General features: G+C 46.4%; 1 protein-coding gene and 1 long non-coding RNA gene across 30 annotated transcripts in view; both read left to right on the plus strand.

Moving 5' to 3' along the window:
- Positions 1-19137, plus strand: part of HMG20A (high mobility group 20A) — an 848022-nt gene that overhangs the window by 50311 nt on the left and 778574 nt on the right. For 8 of the 29 annotated variants that reach the window (XM_083399119.1, XM_083399118.1, XM_083399113.1 and 5 more), the window contains one exon: positions 65-802. The exons of 15 other annotated variants lie outside the window; for them this stretch is intronic. The gene's annotated coding sequence lies outside the window, so the exon portion shown is untranslated. Of the gene's footprint in view, positions 1-64; positions 803-19137 lie in introns of those variants that run through there. 6 more of the 29 variants (XM_083399109.1, XM_083399117.1, XM_083399122.1 and 3 more) reach the window with 1 other exon arrangement.
- On the plus strand, positions 8302-14383 carry LOC310657943. The gene is made up of 2 exons (XR_014502023.1): positions 8302-11761; positions 13577-14383. It is a non-coding gene; the product is annotated as an uncharacterized lncRNA (long non-coding RNA).

The raw sequence follows: 19137 nt of genomic DNA on the forward strand, positions 1-19137 counted from the left end.
GAGCCTGACATATACAAACTTTTTCTAAATCTTGTCATCGTTGTCCTCTTTGTTTTATTTGCAGTTTCTTAGGCCCTGGATGTTTTTCTTAAAGGGATGAAACAAATGTGAGGAATGAGGGACATGCTGGGAATAAGCCGAAGACACTCTGGTTCTTGCTTACTGGATGAGCATCTTCTGTGAGGACCCAGGAGCAGCCCAAGAGAAGATGACAAATTCTCCCTCTATCCAACTTCCAGAGCAAGCTTGCACTGCTGTGTGCCATTTCCTGTTATTTATCACCCGGCTGTGGGCACACTCTGGACTAGAAGATGCCATGATGATGCTTCCTTCTCTGTCAGGTCAAAGTTGTCTGTCTTTGGTAATACAAAGCTCTGGAATTTCTGTTGCCCAGGCTCTGACAGAGTCTCTCTCTCCCCCCAGCGCAGTCCCACCCTGTTTCCCTGCACATCTGTTGCATGTACTCTGTGCTCTGCTGGCCATCAAAGCTCTCTTCCATTTGGTGAAAATGTCTGCAGACGTCTGTTAATTGCTAAAAAAAACCCCTCTGTGATAATCCAGTAAAAAAAGAAAAGAAAAAGGACCATCAGCTTTCTTTTTTCTCCCGGCTTTGTAAGTTCAAAACCTTCATATTGGACTGAAACCTTCTTTGTAGTTTGTTACCTAGTTTGATGTTACATGGTAGTCTTGTGATTCAAATATCTCTTCTGAGCAACAGGGAATGGGCCTGAAGGAGAAATCACATGCCCTTCCCCTTCTGGTAATGTGTGGCCATCCCAAAGAAATAAACTATGTAAACAGGTCTCTTGCTATGGATTTTTACAGAGCTCTAGCAAAAACGAAAGTAAATAAAATGGGGATCTGGAGACTACTATTAAGCAGGCATAGATAACCTCCGACCCACTGACTAAATTAGTCTTAGTAGGGCTCATAATTTGCCCTGCAGAGGCATTTTCTCTGCCATACACCTGACATCCTACACTGTCGAGAGTGGGGCAGTTAAAGACATGACTGCAAAGGAGCACTGGGGAGCCTGAAGTGCACTTCTGAGTGTTCTTTGGCAGGGCTGATAGCGAGCTCCACTGGGATCTGCCCCACTCAGGAGTTCATGTTCAGTAATCCAGCTGATCCCTGACAAAAGCAGGGCTTGAAGTTGGTGCCACTCAGCTGATCAGCGCTGACTGCAAGCCCTACTTTGGGGCAGGGATCTTCCTTTGTAGCAAACCCCTAGTTGCCCCTTTGAAGAGCTGCAGTACATGCTTCAGCCAGTGGTAGAGGCCAGAGTGAATTATGTGGGTCACCCTAACCTAGAATCTCACTGTGTTCCATTGAGTCTGCACACATTTATGTCTCTACAAATGTGAAATGCTGCAGAGTCAATCAAGCAAGAACATGAGTATGTTTGGCCCAGATTCTAACACCTTGTGTGAAACCAGTGTAGACCACCCATGAAATAAGTTTCACCTGAGTTTGCTGTCCTATTACCTTGTTTACAGATAATCCTGTGAGCTGCTGAATTTCTGGATAGATCACATTTGGAGGAACGAGCTTAAGGACATTGGTGTGTTGCTAGCCAGGGATTCATTACAAAGACATGTATTGTGGATTCAAAGTCCTACACTACTTTCAGCCAATAGATGAGGAAAAAACAGTGATTTCAGGGCTGACAAATGAATCCTTCCTCAAATGTGACCCCCCCCCCCAATTTAATGCCTTCTATTGGTTTCTGCAAACACTGGTGTAACATCACAAAAGTGTACTCTGATAAAATACTGCCTTTTGAATGTTTATCTGAGCTTCGTGTAAACCTGGCACCTCCTGACATCAATCTGATCTTATGGCTTCAGCAGAAGGGCTGCTACAATGCTATTGATAGCAACTGTACAGTCTGAGTTGGTACCCCTTGTTCACACAGCAGCTGTATTTTCATGCACCAACAGTGTGCAAAGAGTGCAGGAACAGTGGCAGCTCCTCCCTAGCAACTGTGCAGCTACACACAGATTGCAACACAATGCAGGACAATTCTCCTGGCAGCAATGTGTGGAAAACTCCCATTGACAGGAAGCAACAGCAGCAGCAGGGTTAGCAGCACTTGACCCTTTCCTTCCTCTCTCCTCTAGAGATAATAGCAAGGAAGGAAGGCCTTGGTCTTATATGAGGGAGCTGGCAGGCAGAATAAAAGTCCTGTTTCTAAGAGGTGTGTCCAAGTTTTCCATTGGGTAATAAAACCTTTCAAATTGTACTTTGAGCACAATTGGCATCTGTGAGCATTTGAATAGAGATAACTTTTGCGATGGGAATGTCCTGGCAGAAGTGGACCAGTAAAACAGGATCATACTAAAAGAGCAAAGGTCAAAACAAGTAATTGCTGCCCAGATGCAACAGTACAGTGGGAAGGTTTGCTGCAGTGGAAAATTGCAGAGGAACGTTTGAGGGATACTGCTGCTGACACTTTCAGCCCTATGGTTTAGTAGAGGGGGATAACAACAACAACAACAACAACAACAACAACAACAACAACAACAAATTTATTATTTATATCCTGCCCATCTGGCTGGGTTTCCCCAGCCACTCTGGGCAGCTTTCAACAGAACATTAAAAACAGAATAAAACTTCAAACATAAAAATTTCTCTAAACAGGGCTGCCTTCAGGTGTCTTCTGAAAGTCTGGTGGTTGTTCTTCTCTTTGACATCTGGTGGGAGGGCGTTCCATAGGGCGGGTGCCACTACCGAGAAGGCCCTCTGCCTGCTTCCCTGTAACCTCACTTCTCACGGTGAGGGAACCGCCAAAAGGCCCTCGGAGTTGGACCTCAGTTTCCAGGCTGAACGATGGGGGTGGAGATGCTTCTTCAGGTCTACTGGGCCAAGGCCATTTAGAGCTTTAAAGGTCAGCACCAACACTTTGAAAAATGCTTGGAAACGTACTGGGAGCCAATGTAGGTCTTTCAAGACTGGTGTTATATGGTCTTGGCGGCCACTCCCAGTCATCAGTCTAGCTGCCACATTCTGGATTAGTTGCAGTTTTTAGGTCAAAGGTAGCCCCACATAGAGCTCATTGCAGTAGTCCAAGCAGGAGATAACCAGAGCATGCACCTCTCTGGCGAGATATTCTGCGGGCAGGTAGGGTCTCAGCTGGCGTACCAGATGGAGCTGGGAGACAGCTGCCCTGACCTGCGCCTCCATGGACAGCTGTGAGTCCAAAATGATTCCCAGGCAGCGCACTTGGTCCTTTAGGTTACCCCATTCAGGACCAGGGAGTCCTCCACACCTGCCCACCCCCTGTCCCCCCAAAACAGTACTTCTGTCTTGTCAGGACTCAACCTCAATCTGTTAGCTGCCACCAACCGCCTCCAGGCACTCACACAGGACCTTCACTGGTTCTGATTTAAAAGAGAGGTAGAGCTGGGTATCATCCGCATACTGATGAACACCCAGCCCAAACCCAATCACAGTATATGACCAGCACAATGTCTTGCAAAGTCACAACTAGGAACTGGTGGATTGTTATTTCAAGTCTGTGTCACTTTTACAAATATTCACTCATTAGTCTGTTCCATTAATCTGCAGGATTAGGTTTTTTTTTTTAATTGATTCAATTTTTCTGACCCACCAATTAGTCAGATTAGGTCAAATCATTAGAATTCATAAGGATCAAATCTCAACTGCCTAGGGACAGTGCCACATCTTGTTACTGGTTCTGGTGCGGGGGGGCTTTTTGGGATCCTGATCAGCAAAGATTAAAGTCCCTTTACTCAGAGAATAACTGATCTATGAAATTTTAAAAGGTGGTTAGACAAGCTTGTGGAGGAGAGGTCTATCCATATCTACTAATCACTAAGGCTGTGCACTGGATCCAGGATCAGGCCTGCCAGTCGTGAGCACCAAGAGCAGCAGAGGGCTGTTGCTGTCAGGTCCTGCTGGCAAGCTGCTTCTGAGGGAAAGGAGGCTGGACTAGATAAGTCTTTGCTCTTCAAGTTTCCTGCAGAAGTGTTTTTTTGTAATTTAATTTCTAAGATCTGTTTGAAAGTGAGTCAATGTGCTCTTCTAACATTTGCTTCTTTAAATCTGCTTAATGCTAAATCTGTTCTGATTTAGATTTCAACTGTGTTTTAATGAGTGAATTTTTACTAGTGTTGCCTTCTGTTCTTGAAAGATTCGGTCAAGTTCACATTCATCACCAGTGCTTATTCCTAGATGCTCCAAACTGGTAACACGCTCATTTCCTTGACCGTGTTTTGAATAGCGTGTTGCCAGTTTGAGAGTTCAATGTGCTTTTGTGTTGTTGTTTTTTAAAATGGCAAGATTAAATTTGCAGTTGCAATCTGAAGTATTAATTCATTGGTGGTGGTGGTGGGGTTGTTAGAGGCAAGGCAGGGGAGAAAAATCTTGTGAGTGTCATTGTGGTCAAGGACCAAAGCCTCAGATGATCTTCTGGGGGGAACCTGAAACCATCAGATTGCAACTTTGGGGATAGACCCATTCCTGGTTTCCCATCAGCCAAACTAGGGATGGACAGAGCAGCCTGCTTCTAGTTCATGTCAATTTCTCATGTTCATCTGTTTTTTTAAACTTCAGAGATTAATGCTTCAGAGCAATCCACCGCTTGTCTTGGTGTACCACTGGCTCCCTGTGCCAACATTTGAGCAAGGAAAGTTGGCTGCAGCCCTTCAATTGAAGGCTGTGGGATTATATGAAGTGGCCTTGTGGTGCTAACCCTTTTGTTTGGTCCACATTTTAAGCAGACTGGCTTAAGTTTGCACCTTCTAGAACAGCAGTAGGCAACCTAAGGCCCGTGGGCTGGATGCAGCCCAATCGCCTTCTCAATCCGCCCTGCGGACGGTCCGGGAATCAGCGTGTTTTTACTTGAGTAGAATGTGTCCTTTTGTTTAAAATGCATCTCTGGGTTATTTGTGGGGCATAGGAATTCGTTCATTCCCCCCCCCCCAAATAATAATCCAGCCCACCACATGGTCTGAGGGACGGTGGAGTGGCCCACAGGTGAAAAAGGTTGCTGACCCCTGTTCTAGAATCACACATGGGTCAGAATGTAATTACTCTTCAGGCTTTGCACTTTTCTGAATCTTACAAGAGTAATTACGTTCTGACTTGTGTGATTCCAGGACAAGGGAGGCAGTAGCTCTGAGGCAGCCTCTCTGCCCCAGAGGCAGGGGTCTGGTTTCCAGTTCAGCCAGAGTTGCTAGCCTTGCTTCCATCATGCTGGCATGGTCATAGCGAGGAAAGGCAAAACACAAGGGGCCAAAATATCTCTGCAAGTTCTCTCCCTCCCTCTCTACTCGGCAGCTGCTGTAGTGGTTTTCTCCTTTAAAATCATTTAGGAATCAATGCTTATGCAAGGTCACAGCCCCTTCCTCTTCTGCAGGCAGTTTCCCTTCTGTAACTTATGTGGGATTGGGGTGGGGGGATACCTTTGAGTTTAGCTGCATCCTCTAGACCCTGGAACGAACACATCCAAGCTCAGTGGGAGCCTCAGTAAAGGCTTGTCTCTCCCCCCACTCCAGATCTACTCTCTCTTAGCAAAGGTAGGCAATCCATCCTTCCCTTCCTCTTTGTGGACATTTTTATCCCCTTATAAATGCCTTTGGATTTCGGGACTGGATGCCTTTGTGATTTGCAAAAGACCTACCACTTGGAAGTGTCCATTTCACAAGGGAGCTTCCTCTTTTGGGATTTCCCTCACTGGAATCCCCCAACCAAGGTGGTTACTAACAACAAGAAACATGGTAGCTGCATTGCAGGGGGGTGGACCAGATGACCCTTGGGAGACCCTTCCTACCCCTAAAGTTCTCTGATTCATCCTCTAGACCCTGGAACGAACGCATCCAAGCTGATGAATGTTGTATTATTTTATTGTTGTTAACCGCCCTGAGCCCGGCTTCGGCTGGGGAGAGCGGGATATAAATAAAATTTATTATTCTTCTTATTATTATTCAATGCAGTGTAGCAATAAAAGTTGCCATTTAGTAAAAGGAGCAAGCCTAACCATAGAACCTTTGCTAGCTGTGCCACTGTGGCAAAGGGGCTGCCCCAGGCCCCTCCCTGCCCCATCTTCTGCGACAGGACTGTGCAGCTGGTGCTCAGATATTAATCCGAGTGTGTAGGTGTCAATGGTCAGCCCTGCCCAGACCTTATAGCTGAAGTCTCCTCAGATGGGGAGCCGGTCTTCACAGTGCCAGTAACCCTGAGGGTGTTGGACCCAGACATTCCTGCCTCAAGACCCGAGGTCCTGGCACGTGGTGCTGCATGGGGCAGTGAGCTGAATCACTCATTCTTAGATGTGCGTGAACATGGGTCTCTGTGAGGACTAGGGCAGAATGAGGGAGAGTGATACGCTCCTAAATGCCTGGAAGCGCTTACATCTGTGCTAACAGAGGCAGAGTTAGGGGAGCATAGCTGTCCCTTGTATTGGGTGCTGCAACTCTGCTTTGGAATGCAGCACGAGAAGCGTTGCATCGGGCGCCACTGGAATTTGAGACACCCAGGTCCACCCCTGGGGTTAATGCAATCGCCCATATGCTTTGGGGGTTAATATCTCAGGCAGCAAGAGTTTGAAAATGCCATAGAAAAATCTGTGTAATCTCTCTCTGTTTCTCCCCACCCCCAAATCTAGCTCTGCCAGAATTTTCTCTCCTCTCTTTTTAAAGTGGAAAGCCAGAAGTTTGTACTTAATATGGGCCATAATCTTTCCAAGGCAAACAAAAACGGGAGTATTTGAAATGAAAGGTCTTTCAATGTTCCAAACAGGCATTCTATCTGTTGGTGGGAGCTGGGTTCACTCAGAATGGAGCTCACTTAAGAGGGTGGCCTTTAGGGTCGTTTCAGTGTTTATTCACTGTGTGAGGCCTACGATCGTCGTGTGAGGGCTAAGGGAGCCAGTGATGGCGTTGTGGAAGGAAAACTACAGTTCAAATGCCACTGAGATCTTTCTTACCACTTCAAATACAAAGCATGTCATGGTGGTTGTTCAGACACGATCCTGGCCTGAAGTATTGTGCATCATTTTATTGTTTTATTTTGTTATATATTAAATTTGTCTACTGCCCTTCATCCACAGATCTCACAATCACACATACACATACTTCAGTTGTGATTTGGCTGCTACCCCGTCACATGGTTATTTTGGATCTTATATTAGGGCTTTGTGCATGCAAGGGGCCTCTCATTTTGTGACACAACATCAGTTGCTTGCCTTGAAAGTCTCTACTCCCCACCCCGCTTCAGTCATTGGGATAACCAGTTAGATTACTGTAATGCACTCTGTGCAGAGAATGCTAGGATTGTGGAGTTGGAAGGGACCACAGGGGTCATCCAGTCCAACCCCCTGCAATGCAGGGATCCTTTGCCCAACGTTGGGCAGTCTGGACATTTTAAAGCAGTTCAAAATGCGGCAGTCAGGCAGCCCAATACTGCATCTGGCCACCTAAGCTAGCCTCAGTTATTTAATAAAATTTATATACCCCATGAGGGACGTGGGTGGCGCTGTGGGTTAAACCACAGAGCCTAGGATTTGCCAATCAGAATGTTGGCGGTTTGAATCCCCACAACAGGGTGAGCTCCCGTTGCTCGGTCCCTGCTCCTGCCAACCTAGCAGTTCGAAAGCACATCAAAGTGCAATGAGATAAATAGGGAAGGTAAATGGCGTTTCCGTGTGCTGCTCTGGTTCGCCAGAAGCGGCTTAGTCCTGCTGGACACATGACCCGGAAGCTGTACGCTGGCTCCCTCGGCCAGTAAAGCGACATGAGTGCCGCAACCCCAGAGTCGGCCACGACTGGAGCTAACAGTCAGGGGTCCCTTTACTTATATATCCCATGATCATTAGAAAATCTCAAAATGGTTTACAAAGAGAATAAAGCAATTGTCAGTCAAAGCAACTCTTTAAAAAACATTCAAAAGAAAAACAAACAATTAACTTAAAATATATACCAACAGTCTTTGTAGCTTGGTGGGCTCACCTAAACTAGAATGTTTGCAGCAGGCACTGGAAGGAATACAGTGAAGGCGCCTGCCTAATGTCTGAATGTGCTGCAATCTGAATTCTGTGGAATTCACCTTTTAATGCTGGCATTTCACACTTGAGCTGCATGCTTATTTTTATGGTTGTAAGTTGTTTTAAAATGCTGTTAATGTTGTTTTCGCAGATCGACAGAAGAGCATGTTTGCTCTCAGCCGGCCCTTGAGTTGCACACTCAGGTGGGAAGGATGCAGCTCTCTTGTTTTCCCCAGGAAGGATGAGGCCTGATCACATCCTGTTGCTCTTTTTGGAACCCCGTTTCCAAGAGGTGTGCCTAGTACCACTCCAAGCATCTATAACCTGCATAAGGGAATTAAAGGGAATTAAAGGGAATTAAAATGTAGCTTTTGGATCACCACCTTGAATGCAAATAATTTGTGCTGAATTTTAAAACACACATGTGCAAATGGAACGGTATATATCCCACCGCTCTTAGGAAATCCATCCCATTGAACTCTGCAATATGTAATATCTAAGTTAAATACATAGCCCTGTGCTCTGACAGCAGCATTCTTGGCATAGTAATACACTAGCTGATAAGTGGCCCTCCAAAGTTTTCCATTTGGCCCTCTGGATTCTCCCCAGGCCATCCCCATCCCTGGTCCTGTATTGTACCATCCTTGACTATTTGTGTGTGGCAAAAATGTGTCCTTGAACTCTGATAATTAGTGAAGGCTCTTAAGGCTGGAGTTTCAGGAATTGCCTTCCAGGCCCCCGCCCCCACTTTTCTCGATGCAATTCAAAGCTTTGCTGGCTCTGCTGATCCAGCCACAGGAAGTTCACGCTGCTCCTGTGTGACACATGAAATCTCTGCTGCTTTTTCCTCCCCAGAGGGGAAAGGACATTTTTCTCAGATTGAGGGTGGAGAAGGGATGCAGGAAGAGGGAATCCAGAGTGCAAATGCAGTCAGCAGGGGGACATCGCCTTGGAAGGCAGGGGGGGGGGGGGAGAGAATCTGACGGCTTTGCTGGGCCCTCCAGCCTGTTTTTGCAAGAGCCGGGGGAAAGAAGCCTGCTTGTTCAGCACAAAATGCGACCCACATGCTCAGAGACACAGCCAGACACTCAGTTATCCATTGTTCTGGCCATGTGTGCTTGCCTAGATAGGATCAGTGGTACGGAGCAGGAGGCCCAGGGGCCAAGGTCCTGCCCCCCTCCCAAGTTGAAGAGCATGATCATTTAAATGGTGTGGGCGCGCACCATGTCTTGGGATCGATTACGCAGGATGGGGCTTACTTATATTACCATCATTTTATTTGTTGGCACTCCTGCCAAGGATGGATCTGCTATAAAACTAATGAAGCTTAAGCTCCAGGGCTCCTAATCCCAGAAGGACCCCAAAAGTGACTTTAGTTCACATTGCTTTTTTAAAAAAACGGTCTAGTAGGCCCAATATGAGTTGCTCATATGACTCAGATGGATTGATTTTTCAACAACCTCAGAGATGTTCCAAAGAGAAACGACCCCACTGAAGAAGAAAACCATGGTTACCCAGACCGTGGGTTGCGAAGGGGCTCCCATGGCAGCTCAGGCTTCAGGGTCCCAAAATGAAGGTCCACCACTGCCTAGCCCTGAGCGCCTGCACTCTGCAACACTCTGTAAAACAGTCTTGGCCAACCTGGCGTCCTCTGGTCCCATCAGCCCCACCAGCTGTAGTCTAAAGCATGTGGCGGATGCCGCAGTGGGCCAAGACTGCTGCGGGAGAAACAAAAGAGCAGCCTTGTGGACTGCTTGCTTCCACAGTCAGTGGGGTCAGTGTTCTGCATGGTTTTGTTACTTGGAAACAGACGGCGCTGGAGACGGGCGGCTTGCGTGTGCAGCTGCTGAGACTGTTGGGTAGAAGGCAGGGAGACTGACAGTAGGTGGCACCAGAGCAATGCCAGGCAGAGGCAACCAAGCTCACATCCAAACCTTATGTTTTCAAGCAGCATTGTCCCTATTTAACCACCATGGCTTCTCCCCCGAACATCCTGGGAACGGTATTTTGCATTATTTCTGTGACCTTGCTAATGAAAGAGACCGTCATCTGCTCCTGCAGGGCTCTGATTATCTTGTGCTGTGTTTTATTTTGGCTGATCTCTTTCTCTCGCTCTCTGCCCCCACCTCCAAACAAAGGGTGTCTTGGCAAGCAGCAGAAAATATTTTGAGCTGGAGGCAGCCCACAAAGTTCCTTTTTCTTTGTTTGCTGATGGACTGGAAGAGTTTCCAGAGGAAGCTTTGTTTACTCCATGTGTGTATATATCTGGGCTGAGTCCTGTACATTCCACACATTCCAAGAGTGTTTTTTTAGGAGGGGGGGGGAGAAATGTTGCAAATGCAAAGGCGAGGTTTGTGCTGTGTGCCCGATGATCCAAAGGATTTCACAACAATGTGGCAAATGCATATTTCCAGATGTCTGGAATTGAGAGAGCTGGTCCCAGCAGGGAGAGACAGTGCCCTCTGATGGCAACACTTGGTTTTGCAGCTGTGTGAAACTGAGATGGAAGACACATTTTTTCCCTTTTCCTTTTTGCAGTACCGGTAAGAGCAAGTAATTGCAATCCATCAGACGTCAGAGCTTCTCTGTTCTCCCGGACGCAAACCAATCCACAGCTTTTGCCTTTCCTTCCTTCTTAGATGGCAACTCTATTCAAAGACCACCTGGAGCTTTCAGAGCCAATCAAGATGCTGGGAAGACATTTTGCTACAAGAGTCCAAAAGTGGCACATTGAGCAAAAGTGTCTTTGTGAGAGCTGACATCTTGCCAGCAATGGAAACTCAGCTGTGAAAATACTTCCTGTGAATGAGGAGTCAGTGCCCCCCGCATCATTTGCACATAATCAAAGGGATGTTCTCCCTGCATGCAAAGACAGGATCTGGTAGATTGGCCGAACGTGACCAAGAGTGGGTCAAACAGTAAAGAAGGCAGTTTGTGCAAATGCTGTAGAGGAAAGTGAGGAGCAGTTGAGGCTCATCAACTTGGGAAGGGAGCCCATCTAGGAGAAGAAAAGGCTCAGGAGCAAGCCCTCCACAAAAAGTGGTCCCTAAAGCAATTGGATGGCACCTTGCCTGCCTCCTTCCTGCAACTCCTGCAGCCCAGCTGGTGCTTCCTTTGGGACCCCATCAGTGAGGCGGAGAGGGGAGTCTTGTCGTCTGGGCAGCCCAGGACCTCCAGACACACTGCCCAGGCTTGAGCCCTGGGGAGGTTACCTGGGTGCTGCTAACACAGAGGTTTGACTTCACCCCCAGCGACACACTCTTGGGACAGACAGATGCCAACAACAATATTCAGCTGTCTTGACATTTATAATTTTATAATGTCAGCACCCTCCTGACCAGTTGTTAAGGGGTGAGTCAGGACTAGGGATGGGTGAATATCTCAGTTTTGGTTTCTCTCCATTTCTCATTTCCCAACAGTCTTGAGTTCAGATCTCCACATTTCCAGATCAGTTTGCAATTTTCCTTCCTTCCTTCCTTCCTTCCTTCCTTCCTTCCTTCCTTCCTCATGAAGATTCATCAGCATTTCTATGTGAAACTTCCCTAATATACACAATTTTGTAAGATTTATTCTGGAGTACTATTTTATGGGGGGGGGGGGCAGGTTTGCACAGCAGGGTGCGGCCCAGAAAGTCATGGGGGAGGTGGAACCGTCTCTCTCACAGAATAGTGATAATCTCATGGGCTCTTGCAATAAGAAGGTGGGGCTGAGGCATTTAAAAGGCCTCGCCCAGGGATTGGGGGCCATTTTAACTGAGTTAAGATTAAAAAAGGATGTGTACAAAAAATGGAAAAGGGGGGAAACCACCAAAGAGGAATTCAAACAAATAGCCAGCACGTGTAGACACAAAGTCAGAAAAGCTAAAGCACAAAATGAACTCAGGCTTGCTAGAGAGGTTAAAAGCAACAAAAAAGGCTTTTATGGGTATGTTCGTACCAAAAGGAAGAACAAAGAAACAGTGGGGTCACTCAGAGGAGAAGATGGTGAAATGCAAACAGGGGACACAGAAAGGGCTGAACTCCTCAATGCCTTCTTTGCCTCAGTCTTCTCCGATAAAGAAAACAATGCCCGACCTGAAGAATTTGGAGCAAATGATTCAGCAGAGAAAACACAGCCCAGAATAACTAAGGAGATAGTACAAGAATACTTGGCTAGTTTAGATGTATTCAAGTCTCCAGGGCCAGATGAACTGCATCCAAGAGTATTAAAAGAACTGGCAGATGTGATCTCAGAACCACTGGCAATCATCTTTGAGAATTCCTGGAGAACAGGCGAAGTCCCAGCAGACTGGAGGAGGGCAAATGTTGTCCCTATTTTCAAAAAGGGGAAAAGAGAGGACCCAAATAATTACCGCCCAGTCAGTCTGACATCAATACCAGGGAAGATTCTGGAGCAGATCATTAAGCAATCAATCTGTGAGCACCTAGAAAGGAATGCTGTGATCACCAATAGTCAGCATGGATTTCTGAAAAATAAGTCATGTCAGACGAACCTGATCTCATTTTTTGACAGAATTACAAGCCTGGTAGATGAAGGGAACGCAGTGGATGTAGTCTACCTTGATTTCAGCAAGGCATTTGACAAGGTGCCCCATGATATTCTTGTAAAGAAGCTGGTAAAATGCGGTCTTGACTCTGCTACCACTCAATGGATTTGTAACTGGCTGACTGACCGGACCCAAAGGGTGCTCATCAATGGTTCCTCTTCATCCTGGAGAAGAGTGACTAGTGGGGTGCCACAGGGTTCTGTCTTGGGCCCGGTCTTATTCAACATCTTTATCAACGACTTGGATGATGGACTCAAGGGCATCCTGATCAAATTTGCAGATGACACCAAACTGGGAGGGGTGGCTAACACCCCAGAGGACAGGATCACACTTCAAAACGACCTTGACAGATTAGAGAACTGGGCCAAAACAAACAAGATGAATTTTAACAGGGAGAAATGTAAAGTATTGCACTTGGGCAAAAAAAATGAGAGGCACAAATACAAGATGGGTGACACCTGGCTTGAGAGCAGTACATGTGAAAAGGATCTAGGAGTCTTGGTTGACCACAAACTTGACATGAGCCAACAGTGTGACGCGGCAGCTAAAAAAGCCAATGCAATTCTGGGCTGCATCAATAGGAGTATAGCATCTAGATCAAGGGAAGTTATAGTGCCACTGTATTCTGCTCTGGTCAGACCTCACCTGGAGTACTGTGTCCAGTTCTGGGCATCACAGTTCAAGAAGGACACTGACAAACTGGAACGTGTCCAGAGGAGGGCAACCAAAATGGTCAAAGGCCTGGAAACGATGCCTTATGAGGAACGGCTAAGGGACCTGGGCATGTTTAGCCTGGAGAAGAGGAGGTTAAGGGGGGATATGATAGCCATGTTCAAATATATAAAAGGATGTCACATAGAGGAGGGAGAAAAGTTGTTTTCTGCTGCTCCAGAGAAGCTTGACAACCATATGTCAGGAGTGCTCTGATGGTGTTTCCTGCTTGGCAGGGGGTTGGACTCGATGGCCCTTGTGGTCTCTTCCAACTCTATGATTCTATGATTCTATGATTCTATTTTGCTGTTGAGCCCCCCCCCCCCCCCGTTTACCGTTGAATGGGCCAGAAATACTTTTTTTCTCTCAACTTCAATTGGTCCTCAGTTGGAGGTTTTCTGACCTCCCTCAGTGAAATACGTGTTGTTATTATTCTTGGTGGAAATGGCACTGGGCAGTAACACCATAGTATAGGCGGCTTCCCTAAGGGGCCTTAGGGGAGGATTGGATAAGAGACATCCTAAGCTCAGGGTGAAGTCTTGGCCTGGATGGAATCTTTCATCCTGGTAGCCCAGTGAGATCCTAGATGCTTGGTTTTCATTGCATCTGGGTTCAACACTGGGCAACTGCCATGGAGGGGCTTCGGGGTGCTTCCTGTTAGGAGAGCTTGCAGCTTGGGTGAGTTATACTGAAACAATCACTTAGAGTTTCTGGAGTTCAAAGGCTTTATTCATGCAGGAGCAGATTTATCTTGGCAGGAACTATTTACAGGATGAGTAGAAAGAAAAGAAAGAAAATAGCACACCTATTGTCTTAACACTTTGGGAGAGAGAAAAACAAAAATGGCTCAGCTTTTAGGATAGGAGTTATCTTTGACGAAGAAACTACAAAAAAATGCTAGCTAAATTGCTAGAAAAAGAGTGCCTTCACATGGTTTAAAGTAGCATGTGCATTAGCTAGAAGTTTAGGAGGAAGGAAATGTATTTGCTTTTCAACATCCTCCAACCCTGATGGCGTGCCATTTCACTCGCAATGGCTGAGTGGAGTGAGAAACTGATCCTTGCCCTATTGCCATGCAAACTCTGCTTCTTGCTGCACTCAATAAAATGTTGGCCCGATTTAACCTGTGTCTTCTTTCAGTTAATTCACTGTTTCCCAGGAGCACAGTGTACATCTCTGCCTGGACCACTGATTTTTCTGAAGACACCCATTTTTGCAAAACAATTTCCCATAATATAATATGTTATTTTCACTAATACATGCATTTACACACACACTTTATCCCAGTATATGTCCCTTTGAGGTTGCCCTGAAGGGAATGTGTCCCTGGGCATGACAAAGGTCCCCACTCCTTGCTGTAGTTGCAAGACTCTTGTGTTGAGCTGGGAGTTGGACTGGATAACCACCTCAAAGGCCCCTTCCAGTTCTACAATGAAATAAGAAAAGGTTAAAGTGAGGGCCATCTTGCATGCTGGTTTCAGAGGTGGGTTGCAGATCTGAAATGAATGAAGAAGCTCTTTAAGATCCTCAGAACTCTGCTGTCTTTTACAAATCCAGAAACAATATGTAATTAATGGCCTTTTTTAAAAACACTGTTTTGACATTTACATTCATTTCAATGTAAAGGAAATCATGTATGTTATGTAGTTATTTAAATTATGTAGCTTATCTTAAATAGTGGACAGCATGAATAATGTAGAATTTGACAAAACCTGAACTGCAGTAGAATGGAAATGATGCAGATTGTGATGCATTGAGGCCCAGGAGGGAATCTCTGCCTTCCTATGTCCTTGGTTGTATGACACACACAACCTCTGTTTTCCCATTCTTCATTGTGACTCCCTGCCTTCCCAAAACTGCTGCTTGAGGCAGCCACCTCACTCGGCCTAACAGTAGGGCCCATGCTGTGGTTGCCTAATTTTCCATCCACAGTTCCTGCAATGATAAAAAGATATTTGAAAGCAATCTTTGTACTGAAAATTTCAGTAAGGATTATGACTAGCATTAGATTGAGGAAATATCATTCCTCTGCAAGCTGTAATAGCATTGCAGTTGGGGGTTGAGGGGAAGGCTATGCTCACCAGAATTCTCTCCCCCACCATTTGAGTTTCCTTGAAATTGTTTCCTCCCAAGCCCTCAGCCTGCTCTTTCAGCTCTTCTGCATTCAGAAAGCAATTTTAGGATCTGGTGTAAGAGCTTTTCAGATTCAAAAAAAAAAGGAAAGAAAAAGAAAGGGTGGGGGGCGAGAAAGGCTTCTGTCTGCCAGCTACGCTTCCCTTTCATCAAGCTTTCAGGCGGCATTCCCCAAGCTGGGAGTCTAAGGAGCAGCCTGGAGTTCTTGTGGAGTGGACCCTTTCTGAAACTGAAGTGAAGCGAGGACAGGGAAGGGAAGCCGGTGTGCAGGTCTTGTGTTTATGCCTTCCTGGAACCTTTTACATTTATTTTTTTCTTAGATTTTTATTTCAGGCCAATGGAATAAAGCAGAGTTAATATGCAGACCCTAACATTTCAAAAGATCAAGGGGATTCTCCCCTATGTGATGGACGGGTGATCTAAACTTAAGAGGAGAGCTTGTGTGCATGCAAGAGGCAAAGAGAACTTGAAGAATATATCCCAAAAAGGAAGGGGAGGAGGAGGAGAAAGAGAAAGTGGTTTTTCTGCCCCCCCCCCCAAGGGAGCCCATGGCTGCAGACAAGAAAAAGGTAATAACGTGACCATGAAAATAAATTGCAAGCATATTTAAAACAATTAAAATCATTGGAAAACATGAAGGATATCTAAAAACTGCCACATACCCTAAACAAGTAATAATTTCAAGGCTGACACCCAGCTCAATGGGAATGTTTCTTTTAAAAAACCCACCTGAATGTTAAGAACAGCAGCAACAGGGGAACTGGTCTTCCAGGTGTTGGACTAGAGCTCCCTCATCCCTGTCCTTTGTTGGCCATGCAGCTGGGCTGGCCGGAGCGGGAGGCCTCCAAAACCATCAGGGCCCTGGGAGCCCTGCCCTTGGCTAGAATGCTGAACTAGGATGGGGAAGTCGCAGACTCAAATCCCCTGAAGCACTCAAGGGGACAGTTGGGCCAAGGAATGCATTCATGTCTATATAAGTAAAGGTTTGGCCCACATTTATGCTCAGACACTCGCCTGTTTGGCACATCATGCTAAGCCTAATTCTAATAACAACTATAACCATTTATTACTTGCACCCCGCCCATCTGCCTGGGTTGCCTCAGCCACTTGGGCGGCTAACCCTGGCTTAGCGGGAACCCATGAGTTTGCGGGCTCCTGAGTTGCAGTTGCTTTGATCCTCGATCATGTTGCTGCTGTGCTGGGTAAAAGGATGGTTAGCTTAGCGTATTGTTTAGAGAGGAGGACTTAGCTCTCACCGACAAACCATCAGATGAAAACCATGCATGAAACCTTGATTATGGCTTGAGCTGAATCATGAATTCAGACAACATGCTATAAACCAAGGCTGTAAGCCATGGCTTTGCTTGGCTCAGCATCGAACAGCAGCAGAATGGGAAGAAAGGAGCAAAGCAACCACAAATCCCCCCCCCCCCGAGTTTGCATGCTTGCACGTTCACACTAAACCATGGTTTGGCATGATGCATGAAACAGGCCATTATCTAGTTGGCCCCAGAGGGAGCAATGGATTAATTGAGGGCAATTTTGTTTTTATTTGGTGCATCATTTCTATGGATTAACAAGGACATTTTATTCTATTGAGCCATTTTAAATAATAAAAGGCTTCATCCATTGTATTAATTTTAATGCAGTTGGTTTTGACAAACTTTTGTGTCATCCTGTTTTGTTGGTTTCTCCTTTGGATATCTTTTTTTAAAAGCTATTATTAGCAAACAAACAGAGATTAAAATTTAACCACTACAGACTGAGATGCGTGGAATCAAGACAAAACACTGGGGGGAGGGGAAAAATGTAACTCAAATTATTATCCCTTCTATGAAATGAAAAAAAGGAAAGGGGGGGGGGACCCCAAACAAAGGCCCTCAACTTCCCTGTAGCAATGTTTCCTCCTCTCTCTGGGACCAATTTCTATGTGAGGCAAAAAGTCCCGAGGAGGTTAGCAAACCTACACTGTCAGCCAAGATCTTTATCTGTGCAGGAAATAGGGAAATAGAATCATAGAATCCTAGAGTTGGAAGAGACCACAAGGGCCATCGAGTCCAACCCCCTGCCAAGCAGGAAGCACCATCAGAGCACTCCTGACATATGGTTGTCAAGCCTCTGCTTAAAGACCTTCTTTGGAATCATAGAGTAAATAAGTTTACTGATAAGAGGGAAAGACAATAAATAACTTAGAAATTCTTTGCCAGTTCCCTTGAGGGCCTGTGGCAGCTGCCCAAGGTGTGCGTGCACACGGCAGAAATAGATCTGCTGCTTAAGCGTATTTCAAATGAGACCCTTCCCTTCCCTTCCCTTCCCTCTCCTTAGACATAAACTTCAACAACCCCCCTCCCCAAAAACTGTGTGGGATGGGAGACTTCAGAGATGCCCGATCTCAGTGATCATGGGCAGGAGGAGGAGGAGGAGACCAGACCATGTCATTACCGAGGAGGCAGGTTTAGTCATTGTGTGAAGACTATCTCAGCCTCCAGGTTTGGTCTTGACTGGAAGGATACTGGAATCAGCAAGGGAGACGGAGGATTTGGATGGATGGAGGATTTGACCTGGCGTGTGTGACAGAGACTTGGTTGGATGAAGCAGATGGGCCTGTCCTTGCCGCTGCTTGTCCACCAGGTTTCTCTTACGCACAGCAACCCAGGTCATGTGGGTGGGGAGGGGGGGTTGCAGTGATTTTTAGGAAGTCATTAGTTTGCACCAGGCGTCCTATTGGGAAGACCCAGTTTTCTGAGTGCATGTTCTGGAAGTTGGGCAATAGGGGCAGTACAGGATTCCTTTTGGTGTACCAACCTCCCCGCTGCGCCAAGGATTCCCTGCCCGAGCTGCTTCAGGTCGTGGCGGATGTTCTCCTGGAGACACTTAGTTTGGTTGTCCTAGGGGATTTTAACATCCATGCCAACGCAATCTTACAAGGGGCTGCTCGGAACTTCGTGGAAAGCATGGCCTCCATGGGGCTGTCCCTGAATAAGTTTGGCCCAACTCATAGTCATGGACATGCCATAGACCTGGTGTTTATCTCTATGGATGTGGGTGATCTGACACTAAGTAAAAGTGAAACAAAATAAGTGCCATGGTCGGATCACTTCCTGGTACAACTGGACTTCTTCGCAACCCTTCCCCTCTGCAGGGAGGTAGGACCAATTTGGATGGTCTGCCCCCGTCACTTAATGGATCCAGATGGTTTCCAGAGAGAGGTAGGGGATGTTTTATCCCATGTTGATGACCTTTCAGCTGATTTCCTGGTGGCCCGTTGGAATACGGAGTTAACCAGGGCTATCGACTGTCTGGCTCCAAAGCACCCTCTCCGATTGCATGGAGTCCAGACAGCCCTGTGGAGCTAAGGGCAATGAAACAATCTTTGAGATGGCTAGAGCGCTGGTGGCGGAAAACTCATTCTGAATCAGACCAGATACAGGTTAGAGCTCAACGTTGAGCCTACCAAGTGGCAATAGCGACGGTGAAGAGGACCTTCTTCACCACCTCTATTGCATCTGCAGAAAACAGCAGCAGGAGACTCTTTCGGATGGTTCATAATTTAACAGAACCACCTGCGCCATTGGGGCCTGATAAGGCCCCCAAGATCTCCTGCAATGATTTTGCAAAGTTTTTTTGCTGATAAAGTTGCTCAGATTCGGAAAGAGGTAGAGTCCACCATGGGAGCAAGGCCGGGGTGGGAGAATGCTAGAGTCCTGTCTAGTCAAGTTGCATGGGATCAGTTCTGATCTGT

The sequence above is a fragment of the Podarcis tiliguerta genome (assembly GCF_965153285.1).
Source record: "Podarcis tiliguerta genome assembly, chromosome: 9".
NCBI classification, from domain to species: Eukaryota; Metazoa; Chordata; class Lepidosauria; order Squamata; family Lacertidae; genus Podarcis; species Podarcis tiliguerta.